Genomic DNA, 12627 nt, shown 5'->3' with positions numbered 1-12627 from the left:
AACAAAATTTACTGTCTCATTCTGCAACACATTTTTCACACAACACTGTCTACCTGCAGTGTTTCCCACAGACGTGTTTGTGGCACTGAGAGCAGGTAACAGTTGACTTTCCCAGCTTGTTGTACTTGATCTTTTTAGATGCAGCTTCTTGGCAGCATAGGTGGCACCGTCCACGTGTTCCTGGATCTGCTGTTGAGGATGATGGTTCTACAGAGCAGCTGAGCTTCCGTTGTGTGATGCTTTCCATTGCCATTATTACTGGCTTCTGAAGTCCATACAAATTTTGTGCCCGTTTATCTACTTGAGATCTTATTAGTTCGAGACCTAAGTTAGTGATAAAAACTCTTCTGCGGTTTAGCAAATTCTTTTTCCAATTCGGAAAGTTGAGGAGGAAGAGTGAATATGCATTTATTGCTGCTATGTCAATGAGTGTGTAGAAGAGGGACAAAGGCCATCATCTTGTTCCTCTCTTTGTGCTGTAGTGTCTTGCCATCTGGTCTATGGTGTCCACGCCTCCCTTTGTAGAATTATAAAAAAGATTTATGTTAGTCTTTTTTGAGTCTTCATTCAACACCCCTTCTGAGTGATAAGTTGAAAGCATCAACAGCAGTCGTTTTGGCTTCTCGCGGACTAGCGTTGATGCAAGAGTAACTGGTGGCCTCTGTGTCTGAGGGTCAGTATAAGCAAAGATGGAAGAGTGTAAACTGCGGCCAGTTGTAGTCTTCAGCTCTTCAGGTATGTGTCGTCTGTTAGACTGTAGGGTGCCAACAAGTGTGAGGTGAAAATCATTCCATAGAGTCTCAGCAAGCTCCACTGAAGTATAGTACCGATCTGTGGTAACATTACGGCCTGATTTTTCAATAGGTTTTATTAGTCTCTTTACAATTTCCATCGGTCCATTTGAATGCTGTGTATTTCCTGACTTGCCTGTATAGATGTCCATGCTGATCACGTATCTAGTCTCAGAATCAGACAGCATTCGAATTAGAATGCCGTATTTTCCAGGTTTTTCTTTTAGAAACACCTTGAATGGACAGCGACCACGGAACAAAGACAACATCTCATCCACTGTTGTATGTAGACCAGGAATGAAATACAATGGAAGTGAAGAATTGAAGCTTTCAAAAATTTCCCTCATTGGAGCAAACTTGTCAGTCTGGCGACTAATTTCTCTTGTGTTCTTATCATCAAACCTCAATATTTTAGTCAATTCGAAAAATCGGGTCCGACTCATTGATCCATAGTACACTTGTCAGCCCTGAAGCAAAGACCATAAATCTTGGACAGGTATCTTATTGTCATGATTTGAACCCATGATTAGCAAGAGTCCTATATAACAAAATAACTCATCTTCATCTGTGTGCTGAATACCTAGTCGAGAAGCCTCTTCATTTGAGTGTAGTTTTATTAGATTCATAATTTGAGGTGTAAAAAAGCGCTCTATAGCCTCTTTCGGAGACGCAATTCTTCCTTGTTGTCCTAGCCCCATTCTTTCTCGCACTATATTTTGTACAGAACGCCGATATTGTCGAGATGGCTTCGTAATATACTCTCGTCCACTTTTTGCAATGAATTTATCACATTCCGTATCATTATCTGGTGGATTGGCTTCATTCTCATCTTCATTCTCAGACGATGAATCAGTTCTAATTTCTTCCACATCATCATCCACTTCACTTTCCTCTAAATCTGATTCGTACAAAACTTCTTCTAGCACTCTTTCAATGGAACTATCACGTAAACGATGTCTACTCATGTTGCTGGTTCAACAGCAGCAGAAACACTGAAAATAACAATGGTCCGCTTCATAATAATATGTCTGAAGGCAACAATGCCAAAATTCGTTTCATGGTAAGAATTTGAAACGAGAGACTCAACCTCGTAAATCTTTCCTTGCTATTACCAACGGGTGGGCTTCTAAGGCCCACAGAGAATTAAATCAAGTAAATGAATTTTAATTACATTTTTATTCCGAAATTCTGTAATGACTCAATAGTACATTCAATAACGAACAATTACCTTTGCTTTCAAGTTCATATATCAAAGGGTGTGGATACAACATAGAAAAACTGAGTCAGTGGGCCTACGAGGCCCCCCCGTTGGTAATGCTAGGGTTAAGGTTGGTTTGAACACCAATATACTTTATTGAACCTTTAGGAAGGGATGGAGAAGGAAATCTGCTGTGCCCTGTCAAATGAAACACCCTGGCATTTTCCTGAAGTGATTTAGGGAAACCACGAAAAACCTAAATCAGGATGGCCGGACGCGGGTTTGAACTGTCATCATCCTGAATGTGAGTCCAGTGTGCTTACCACTGTGCAACCTCACTTGGTCTTTATTGAATCTACATCTATAACCATACTCTGCAAACCACTGTGAAGTGCATGGCAGGAGTTAAGTCCTATTGTACCAGTTATTAGGGCTTCTTTCCATTCCATTCATGTATGGAGTGTGAGAATACTTTAAATGCCTCTGTGTGTGCTGTAATTAAATTAACATTATTCTAATGATCCCTAAGGGAGCAATACATAGGGGGTTGTGGTATATTCCTCGAGTCGTCATTCTGAACCAGTTCTTGATACTTTGAAAGTAGGCTTTTTAGGGACCGTTGCATCTATTTTAAGGTGTCCACCACTTCAATTTCTTCAGTATCTCTGACATTTTCTCATGTGTCAGACTAACCTGAGACCATTCACATTGCCTTTCTTTATATATTTGCAATATTACCTGTTAGTCCTATTTGTTATGGCTCCCACATACTTGAGCAATGTTGTAAGCTTGGTCACATGAGTAATTTGTAAGCACTTTCCTTTACAGACTGAATGAATTTCTCTAGTATTCTACCAATGAAAAGCAGAAGTCTGCATCTACTTGAGCTGTGACTGAACCCCCAGAAAGTATTACATCTAGGTATTTGTATGAGTTGACTGATTCCAACTGTGACTCACTGCTCCTGTAGTTGTAGGATACTACATGCAGTTTGTCTATTAACAAAGTTTCAAGAATTGGGTTTCAATGATTACTCTAGGGATATACCATAACCCCCGCCTACTGCTCACACAGGGATCATGAGAATAAGATTACAATAAGTGTTGCATGCGAAGAGACATTTAAACAATAATTCTTCCCACACTTCATACGTGAGTGGAACAGGAAAAGACCCTAATAACTGGTACAATGGGACATACCCTCTGCCATGCACCTCACGGCGGTTTGCATAGTACAGACATAGATTACGGTCAAAATAAGGGCTAAATCATCAACAAATTTTGTACAGAACCTAATAGGGATGCAATCGCACCCTAGGGCTTTGTTCTGTTTTAGTGATTTCAGCTGTTTCTTAACACCACTGAAACACAACTACATCACTCATCTTTGCAGTGGTGCACAAATCAAATTGGGGTAATGCCCCTCAGTTTTCATTTATAAATAAATGTTAAAAAACTGATTTTTCTTTTTTTCGGTTTGTTTAAAAGAGGAGGGCAGGGACCAAACTGCTAAGTCACCAGTCCCTCATTCCGATTAAAATAATTCCACTAAGGTGGGAGTAATAGAAAACACAGGTGGAAGAAAGGAGAAACTACAAGAATGACAGAGGGGCAACAAACACTAAAATGGACAAAATCGGACAAGAAAATGAGAGAGAGAGAGAGAGAGAGAGAGAGAGAGAGAGACAAGAAACATGTACAAGAGATCAAAACAAAAGAGCAGATTATCATGATGGGCTGACCATGAGAATAAAAAGGAGAAGCCAGCCACTCTGCAACACATTAAAACCTCCACCCTAAAAGCACCAGAATGAAGGACACAGAGGGACAAAGGACATGTGCTAAAACTTAGATCAAATGATAAAACCCACACTCATGAATAAAATGTAAAACTATATCTGCTGTTGAGGCATTGTTGCCCAACACCAAAGGTAGAGTGCTGGGAAGGTTACAAGTCCATTGCAGAACAGCTAAAAGTGGGCAGTCCAGCAAGACGTGGACAACAGTCTCTTGTGAGCCACAGTGACACCGAGATGGGTCCTCGCGACAGAGGAGGTAGCCATGTGATAGCCACATACAGCCTATGGGGAGCTGGCAGAGAACCACAGACTCCCTCCCTGTGAGAGGCCCGAATGAAGGTCTTCCACACATTTGTAGTCTCCTTAAGGGCACGCAGTTTGTTATGCATACAGAGATTATACCATTCAGTCTCCCAAAGCTGAAAAACCTAGCAGCGTAATAATGATTGCAGGTCAGTTACGGGGATGCCAATCTCCAGAAGCGGTTCCTGTGTAGCCTGTTTGGCCAGTCTTTTTTTTTGTGGTTTTAGGGCGCACAACTACAGTGGTCATTAGCGCCCATTTTGTTTGGCCAGCCTGTCGGCAAGTTCATTTCCTGTGATTCCAACGTGGCCTGGGGTCCACACAAACACCAAGAAACGACTGACTGTTCCAGGGCACGGAGGGACTCTTGGGTAGTTGCAACCAATGGCTGGCAGGGGTAGTACTGGTCGATAGCTTGTAGGCCGCTCAAGGAGTCAGTACTGACAAGAAATTGCTAGGGCATGAGTGGATGTGCTCAAGAGCACAAGAAATGGTCACCAATCTGCAGTGAAAGCACTGCATCCATTGGCAAGGAGTGCTGTTCAATATGTGCTCCATGAAAATACACAAAGCCAACATGACCATCAGCCACTTATAGGTTGGTGTCAACCACTTCATGGCCCTGGTACATGTCAAGAATCAAGACAAAGTGACAGCGGAGAGCCGCAGGGTTAACTGAGCCCTTAGGGCCATGCGAAAGGTCCAGGCGAAGTTGCGGCCTAGGTGTACACCATGGAGGTGTACATGAATGGACCTCGAGTAAGTGTGGTAAAGGCAAGGACTCCACTCTAGACAAAAGAGATTGGATGTGAACCGCAATCGTAAGACCTGAGTTGGGCCACCAATGCAGGAGATGAACTGCCGTGGATGGGAAAAGGAGACAATAATTCGGATGCTCAGGAGAACTACAAATGTGCATAACGTAACCAGCGAGCAGTTGTGCATGCCTAACCTCCAATGGAGGGACTCTGGCCTCCACCAAGAAGTTGGCCACTGGACTGGTCCTAAAAGCTACTGTCGCCAGTCTAACGTCAGATGGGTGCACTGGGTCACGTAAACACAACGCTGAGGGCACAGCCGAACCATGAAACAAACTCCCATATCCAAGGCTGGATTGAACAAAGTCTGTGTAGAGCTGCAGCAGTGTAGATCAATCTGCACCCCAGATGGTGTTGCTCAGGCAGCGGAGGGCATTGGGGTGCTGCCAGCACTTCTGCTTACACTAACAAAGATAAGGAAGCCACATAATCGGGCACTGAAAACCAGTCCTAATAATCGGTATGCCTCCACTACAGTGAGCGGTACGTCATTAAGGTAAAGTTCTGGTTCCGGATGAATGGTACGATCCCAACAGAAGTGCATGACACACGACTTCACGGCTGAAAACTGGAAGCCGTGGGCTTGAGTCCATGACTGCGTCCTGTGGATGTCTCCCTGAAGGTGCCACTCAGGAACACTAGTGCTGGAGGAGCAGTACAAAATGCAGAAGTCGTCTGCATACAGAGAAGGTGAGACGGATGGCCTGACAGCTGCTGCTAGACCACTAAAAATAGATACACTCAATACAGAGCCCTGCGGGACCCCATTCTCCTGGATATGGGGAAGTATGGGAGACACCAACTGGGAAATGGAAAGTACAGAACAATAGGAAATTTTGGATAAAAATTGGGAGTAGGCCCCAGATACCCCACTCACATAATGTTGCAAGGATATGATGTTGCCAGGTCATGTAGTGCCTGGCATGGAGCCAGTAGGCAATGTGACTCCAGGACCCAACACAACCACCGACTTACCATGCACTCTAAGAGCTTACACAGAACACTGGTGAGGCTTATGGGCCGATAGCTGTACACATCAAGTGGGTATTTGCTGGGTTTGAGCATTGGAATGATGGTGCTCTCCTGCCATTGGGATGGAAAGACACTACCACACCAGATCCGGTTAAAGATGACAAGGAGATGTCACTTGCAGTCGGACGAGAGATGTTTGATCATCTGACTGTGGATCTGATCTGGCCCAGGAGCTGTGTCGGAGCAATGTGCCAGGGTGCTGAGGAGCTCCCATTCTGTAAATGGAGCATTATAGGGTTCACTGTGATGTCCAGTGAACGAGAGGGCTTTCCTTGCCATCTACCGTTTGAGGGTGCGAAAGGCTGGGAGATAATTCTCCGACACGGAGGCTCAAGCACAGTGCTCGACAATTGCGTTTGTGTCGATAGATAACACACCATTGATATTAATGCCAGTAACACACGTTGGGGTCTGGTACCTACAAACACGTCTGATCTTCATCCAGACTTGGGAAGGTGACGTATGGCAACCAATGATCGAGACATACCTCTCCTGACATTCCCATTTCCATTTGTTTATAAGCCGGTGAACGCGGGCACAGAGCAGTTTAAAAGCTATTAGGTGCTCTAGGGAAGGGTGCAGCTTATGTCGCTGTAGAGTTCACTGACACTCTTTAATGGCCTCAGCTATATCTGGTGACCACCAAGGTACTGACTTTTGCTGGGGGCACCCTAAAGAACAAGGGATCGTGCTTTCCGCCACAGAAATGGTCGTTCTAGTGACCTGCTCAACTACCACAATGATGGTACCGTGTGGGGGAGATTCAAAGGTGACAGTAGGGGTGAAAGCTTCACAGTCTGCCTTGCTTAAAGCCCGTCTTGGGAGAATGGTGCGGGTGGATTGACAGGACGATGGGAAAGTGTTCACTACCACAAAAGTCATCGGGGCTCTCCAGTGGACAAATGGGAGAAGTCCTAGGCTACAGAGGGATAAACCAATGGCCGAATAAGTGCCATGAGCCACACTGAAATGAGTGGGGCCTCAGTATTTAAGAGGCAGAGGTCGAGTTGAAACAGGAAAGTTTCGACATCGACCTCAGCCAGTAAGCACAATGCCATCCCACAAGGGGTTACGGGCATTAAAATTTCCCAAAGTACAAAAGGTTTAAGGAGTTGATCAACCACTGCAGCCAACGCATTCAGGGGTACTGCACCATCTGGACGAAGATATACGTTGCAGACAGCTATTTCCGGCAGCGTCCTTATCCTGACAGCCACAGCTTCAAGCAAGGTTTGAAGGGGGCACATGTTCACTGCATACCTTGTTCAGGACAGACACAAACTCCACTTGACACTTTATTATAGTCACAATGGTTCTTTTAATAGCCACAAAAGGCAGGGGTTCGCATTGCTAGGAACCAGGTTTCCTGGAGGGCAATGCAGAAATCAGGTGTAAAGGGTAACTGTTGCTATAGCTCAGCCAGGTGGTGGAAAAAACTGCAGCAATTCCACTGGAGGATGATGATGATATCGTGAGGCTAGGAAGGCAGGAAGCATGCAAGGAGGCAGGTTATGCCTCAGGGTCACCTGCTGTCACCGATTGAGTATTTGTATTCTTTCCTATTGTGGATGAGGCATCAGTGAGATCCGTGTCCTGAGGGGACACTGAGGTCTCCATTTCATCCGAAGGTGCAGAATTGGTAGGGAGTGTTGGAGCCACCGGAGGGTCCTTTTTCTTAGCAGACTTCTTTGTTCGCTTGCCCTCTTGCTTCTCTTTAGGTGCTTGCTGGGAGGACTTCTCCGAAGTAGTTTCAGGAAGAGGAAGACCGTGAAGCTCTTCGTCCAGCAGCTTTTGGCTCCTTTGGCGACTGGCAAGTGTCTGCTGTGGCATTAGTGGAGACCTTGGAAGAGAGGGTCACAATGGACACCTTCCGCATGAGAGGAGCCAGAGGAGGCTTCTCTGACTGGGGGATGGGACCAATGTCCTCTGCATTTGGGGGGGGGGGGGCTTTGCTCCCGAAGTATGTACATTGGGAGCAACGGAAGGAGCTTTACCCCTTACCACCAAGGGGGCAGAAGTATTCTGGAGGCCCAGTGGGCCCACTGTTTGTGGCACCTAGTGTGGTACGATTGGTACTTGTGATGGCAATGGTAACGTAGCTGCAGCACACGTAGATGTCAACCAAATGGGGTGTAATCATTCAAACTTATGTTTAGCCTCTTGGTAAGTCAACAGGTCCAGGGTCTTGTACCCCACAATTTTCCACTCCTTCTGTTGTACTGTGCAGTCTGGCAAGCAGAGGGAGTGCTGCTCTCTGCAATTGGTACAAGTGGGTGGAGGCACACAGGAATTTTATGGATGTAGTGGACGTCCACAGTCTCGACATGGGGCATTGGAAGTGCAGCAGGAAGATATGTGCCCAAATTTCCAGCACTTAAAACACCGCATAGGGAGAGGGTGGTATTGTGTAACATCACAGTGGTAAACCATCACCTTGACCTTTTCAGGCAATGAATCTCCCTCAAACGCCAAGATGAAGGCGCCGGTAGCAACCCTGTTGTCTTTGGGTCCCCTGTAAATGGTCGCAGAGCTCGTCGTCTGACTGAAAGAGGAGGTTGCGATGGAAAATAATCCCCTGGACCATGTTTAGGCTTTTATGGGGAGTGACAGAAACAGGAATATTACCCAGCTGGTCACAAGCGATAAACTTACGGGATTGGGCTGGGGATGCTGTCTGAATCAAGACTGCACTGCTTCTAATTATGGACAGCACTATCACTTCCTCAAACTTATCCTCAAACTGTTCAACAACAAATTGAGGCTTTGTAGGTAGAAAGGAGTCCCCGTCCATTCTGCTACAGACTGAATACCGATGCAAATATGGCTCTCTTCTTTCTGTAGCCCTACATTCCTCCCACGGCATAGAGAAGGAGGGAAATGATTTAGGGTCATATCTGTTAGCATTGTGCTCGATCTTGCCCTTCTTGGAGACTGCTGGCGTCGTACGGTCACCAGCAAGAGATGACTTAGTCCACTTCATTGCAGGTCATCCGCCCTGATGCCACCCAGCCACAGCAAAGATCACCTGGCATGATGGCCGTTACCAGACGTACTGATGCCCCAGGAAGACAGGCATCTACTCCTTGGCAAATGTGGAGAGTTTACAGCTCAGGCATCAGCAGTGCGATCCCTGTGTTGTCAGGGGGCTACCACCAAATGGATACAGGATGGCCCCACCACAACGGACTGGCTACCATGCTGAATATTGGGTGCAGAGAAATCCAATATTGTCATGTGGGGCGAAAGAGGACAGGAGACAATGCACGAAGATGACATACCCTGGAAAGTGTCCTCGCCCAAATAGTTGAATTGCAGGTGGGGATGCAAAGCCATGACAAAAGGTTCAGGAGATTGAATCTAAGGGCACTACGGATAACTCGTGCGTCACATAAGGCGTCCTTCCCCATACAGCCCGCACTCCTGTAGAATTTGGAAAGTGGCAGGTCACACTATAAAATGGGACCTGAACTTTTAGGGCCAATAAGTATGAGACTCCTTTTAGTCACCTCTTACGACAAGCAGGGATGCCTCGGGCCTATTCGAACCCCCAGACCAGCAGGGGGAGATTGTTTTGTTTTGTTTTGTTTTCGGGTGCAAAAACAACTGAGGTCATACACACCCAAGTCAAAACTATAGAACACGAAGACAGAGAGGAGTTAAAAAATGACACAAAAGAAGACAGCTAAAAGCAGGGACGTGGAGAAAGGGGTACGAAAGACATCATACAGAAACGGAGGTCCAAAACTAAAAATTAAATGACCATCATACTGCTTTGACGGATAAACAGTACAATGCGATCGACAGCCCGCACGCCAGTTGCTAAAAATGCTGACAATTCGTGTGGCAAACCCAAGCGGGAAAGTAAATGATTAAAAAATGGGCATTCCGCCAGTTAAAACTTGTACACAGTGTGTACAAAGCGGTGGAGGAGTGCCATTTATCAAAAGACCATGCCTAAAAAGGCAGTGCCCAATACGCAACCTAGGTAAAATGACCTCCTCCTGGCAGGAGGGGCGAGAGGAAGTCGTCCAAGCCACTGGGAGAGAGGCTTAATAATCCAGAGGTTATTCCCATGAAGAAAGGACCAATGGCAATGCCAAAGGGACTCCACCTCCTGACAGACGCCAACACAGACATCATTGGAGGGAACATAGGAACTAGTGGGCTGAAGTACAAGGATTCCAGCCTTGGCAGCAGTGTCAGCAGCCTCGTTTCCTGGCAGACCGACATGACCAGGAACCAACATAATCACACAGTGGGTTGACCAAGAGTGAGCAAGTGACAGTTTTCCTAGACCCGTTACACTAAGGGATGGACAGTGTACAGCGCTCAGAGTTTGAAGGGTGCTGACAGAGTGAGCAGAGGACAATTGAAAAGTCTGTTGCCAGACGTACTCTGTGGCTTGATAAAGGTGAAGAGCTCAGCTGTAAATACTGAGCAGTGTGCCAGAAGCCAATACGAAAGACACGAGTGCCAATGACGAAGGCACACCCGACACCATGGTCAATCTGAGAGCCATCAGTGTACACAAAAGTACTATCACAAAGTTCCATGTGAAGGTCATGAAACTGAAGGCAATAGAGCGAGGCTGGAGTAGTGTCCTTATGGAGCAAATGAAGGCCAAGGTTAACACAGGCTGCTTCACGAAGCCAAGGTAGTGAAGTGTTCACATCCACCGAGAAAGACGCAAGGAGTGTGTAGTGAAGCCACTGGAGCGCATGCAGAAAGTGGACTCCGGGAGGTATCAGAGAAAAGGGATGCGCCCCATACTGGCAATCATAGGAATCATCGAAGAAGGAGGCATGGGATGGGTGGCCACACATGGCAGACAAACGGCATATATACCTATTGAGGAGAAAATCATGGCGGTAGGGCAGTGGTAGTTCTGCAGCTTTAACATACAGACTCAACCATGCTAGTGTAGAAGGTGCCAGTGGCCAAATGGATGCCTCGATGGTGGACAGTGCTGAGATGGAATTAGAGGGACAGATGTGCAGACGCATAAACACAGCACCCATAGTATAGTCTCAAATGGACAAGGGACCAGTACAAACAGCAGACGGTGGTTTGACCTGCACCCCAGGAAGTACCATTGAGGACACACGGGACAGTGAGGGGCTGAGTGCAGTGGGCTGCCAGGTAAGATGTATGGAGGACCAAGAGTGTGTCCTATCGACCATGCACCCCAATAATTTCGGAGTTTCAACAAATGAAAGAGCAACAGGCCCAAGATGTTAAGACAGTGAGAAAAACCGACTGCACCACCAGGTAGTCATACACATGGTTTTGTCAATGGAAAATGCTCTGCCTCAGTCCGCAAATGCACTGGGACATAGCGTGATAAAGAGGAAGTGCGAGGAATGGAATGTTCTGCAACAGCAAGGATAATGTTTGTGACATATTCCACCTGATCATCACAACTGAGGAAATCTTGATCTTTGAAGATTGGCAGGAAGGAGTTAAGCCACCAGTCAGCCTTAGTAAGATGCCAGTTGGGTGGGCATGCAGGTGGGGTAGGATTCAGCAAACGGATAGCGCATGGGAAATGGTCGCTTTAGTAAGTGTCAGAAAGAACAGACCACTCAAGACAATGGGCAAGCTGGGCAGTGCAGAAGGATAGTTCGAAATGAGAATAGGTGCACAAGGAGTCTGAAAGAAAAGTGGGTGCTCCAGGAGGAGAAGACTGTTTGCCTTTGTTGGACTTCTTTGAGCCTTTCTGGTTAGTAGAGGAAGACTCAAGTGTTGTTTGGCTGGAGGGACGTAGGAAGTCTTCACGGGAGTATTCCAGTCGTTTCTGGCCTACCAGTTGTGTAGCTGGTGGCTTCGCCTCGATGCGAGAGTTTGATGGCTTGTTGCACAGCTGGACGGGGGAATGGCAATGCTACCTTGACACTGGGTGATTTCACATCAGAGTTGAATCTGGGGTCGCACATCTGCGTGGCCATGTCCTTCAGGGAGCGAGAGGTAACAAAAACAAAACTATAAGTGCCAGACAGGAGATCGCAGGGTTTTTGACTAAACAATAGCTTGCAAGCAACTGGGTAAGGCACTTTTTCCTTTACCAGGATCTCCTCCTGGACAGCCCTCTCATTAAGATACATGGGACAATTCAGAGAGGTGGCGGCTTGGCCGCCATTGCAGTTGACACAGCGGGGAGGAGGCGCCGGACAATCGCCCTCATGCACATCCCTACCACAGGTTACACATTTGGCTGGGTGTCGAGAAGACTTTCTAGTGCGGCTGAAATGATGGCACTGGCAGCAGCGCATCAAGTTCAGAATGTATGGTCAGACTGTGATAATTTCATAGCCTGCTTTGATCTTGGACGGAAGCACTACACTCTATCAAAGGTGAGAATAAGAATGCAGGTGGGCACTAAAGAGGTATCTACCCTATGGACGGCAGTGGCACCCTGGTCAGAGAGGTAGGATTGGATTTCGGCCTCGGTCAGACCATCAAGCAGCCTAGTGTAAATAACACCGCAGGAAGAATTCAGAGTTCTATGGGCCTTGACAAGAACAGGAGAGCAGTGGAGAAGCGAGGCGGCAAGCATTTTTTGTACTCTAGAATCAGAAGTAGTCTTCAAAAGCAAAATACCATTCCATAAGCGAGAGCTGCATTTCACAGAACCGGCAATGGCATAAACACCTTTCTGAATAATAAACGGATCTACCATTGCGAAAGACT

At 46.5% G+C, this 12627-nt stretch overlaps 1 protein-coding gene across 1 annotated transcript in view; it reads right to left on the bottom strand.

Annotated features, from left to right (window-relative positions):
• The window catches only part of LOC124803194 (methionine aminopeptidase 1), a 106257-nt gene that overhangs the window by 83225 nt on the left and 10405 nt on the right, over positions 1-12627 (bottom strand). The gene's annotated exons all lie outside the window — the stretch shown is intronic.

Source organism: Schistocerca piceifrons, chromosome 1 (assembly GCF_021461385.2).
Source record: "Schistocerca piceifrons isolate TAMUIC-IGC-003096 chromosome 1, iqSchPice1.1, whole genome shotgun sequence".
In the NCBI taxonomy this organism is placed as follows: domain Eukaryota; kingdom Metazoa; phylum Arthropoda; class Insecta; order Orthoptera; family Acrididae; genus Schistocerca; species Schistocerca piceifrons.
Note: the sequence above shows the minus strand (reverse complement) of the source record. Positions and strands in the feature narration are given on the sequence as shown.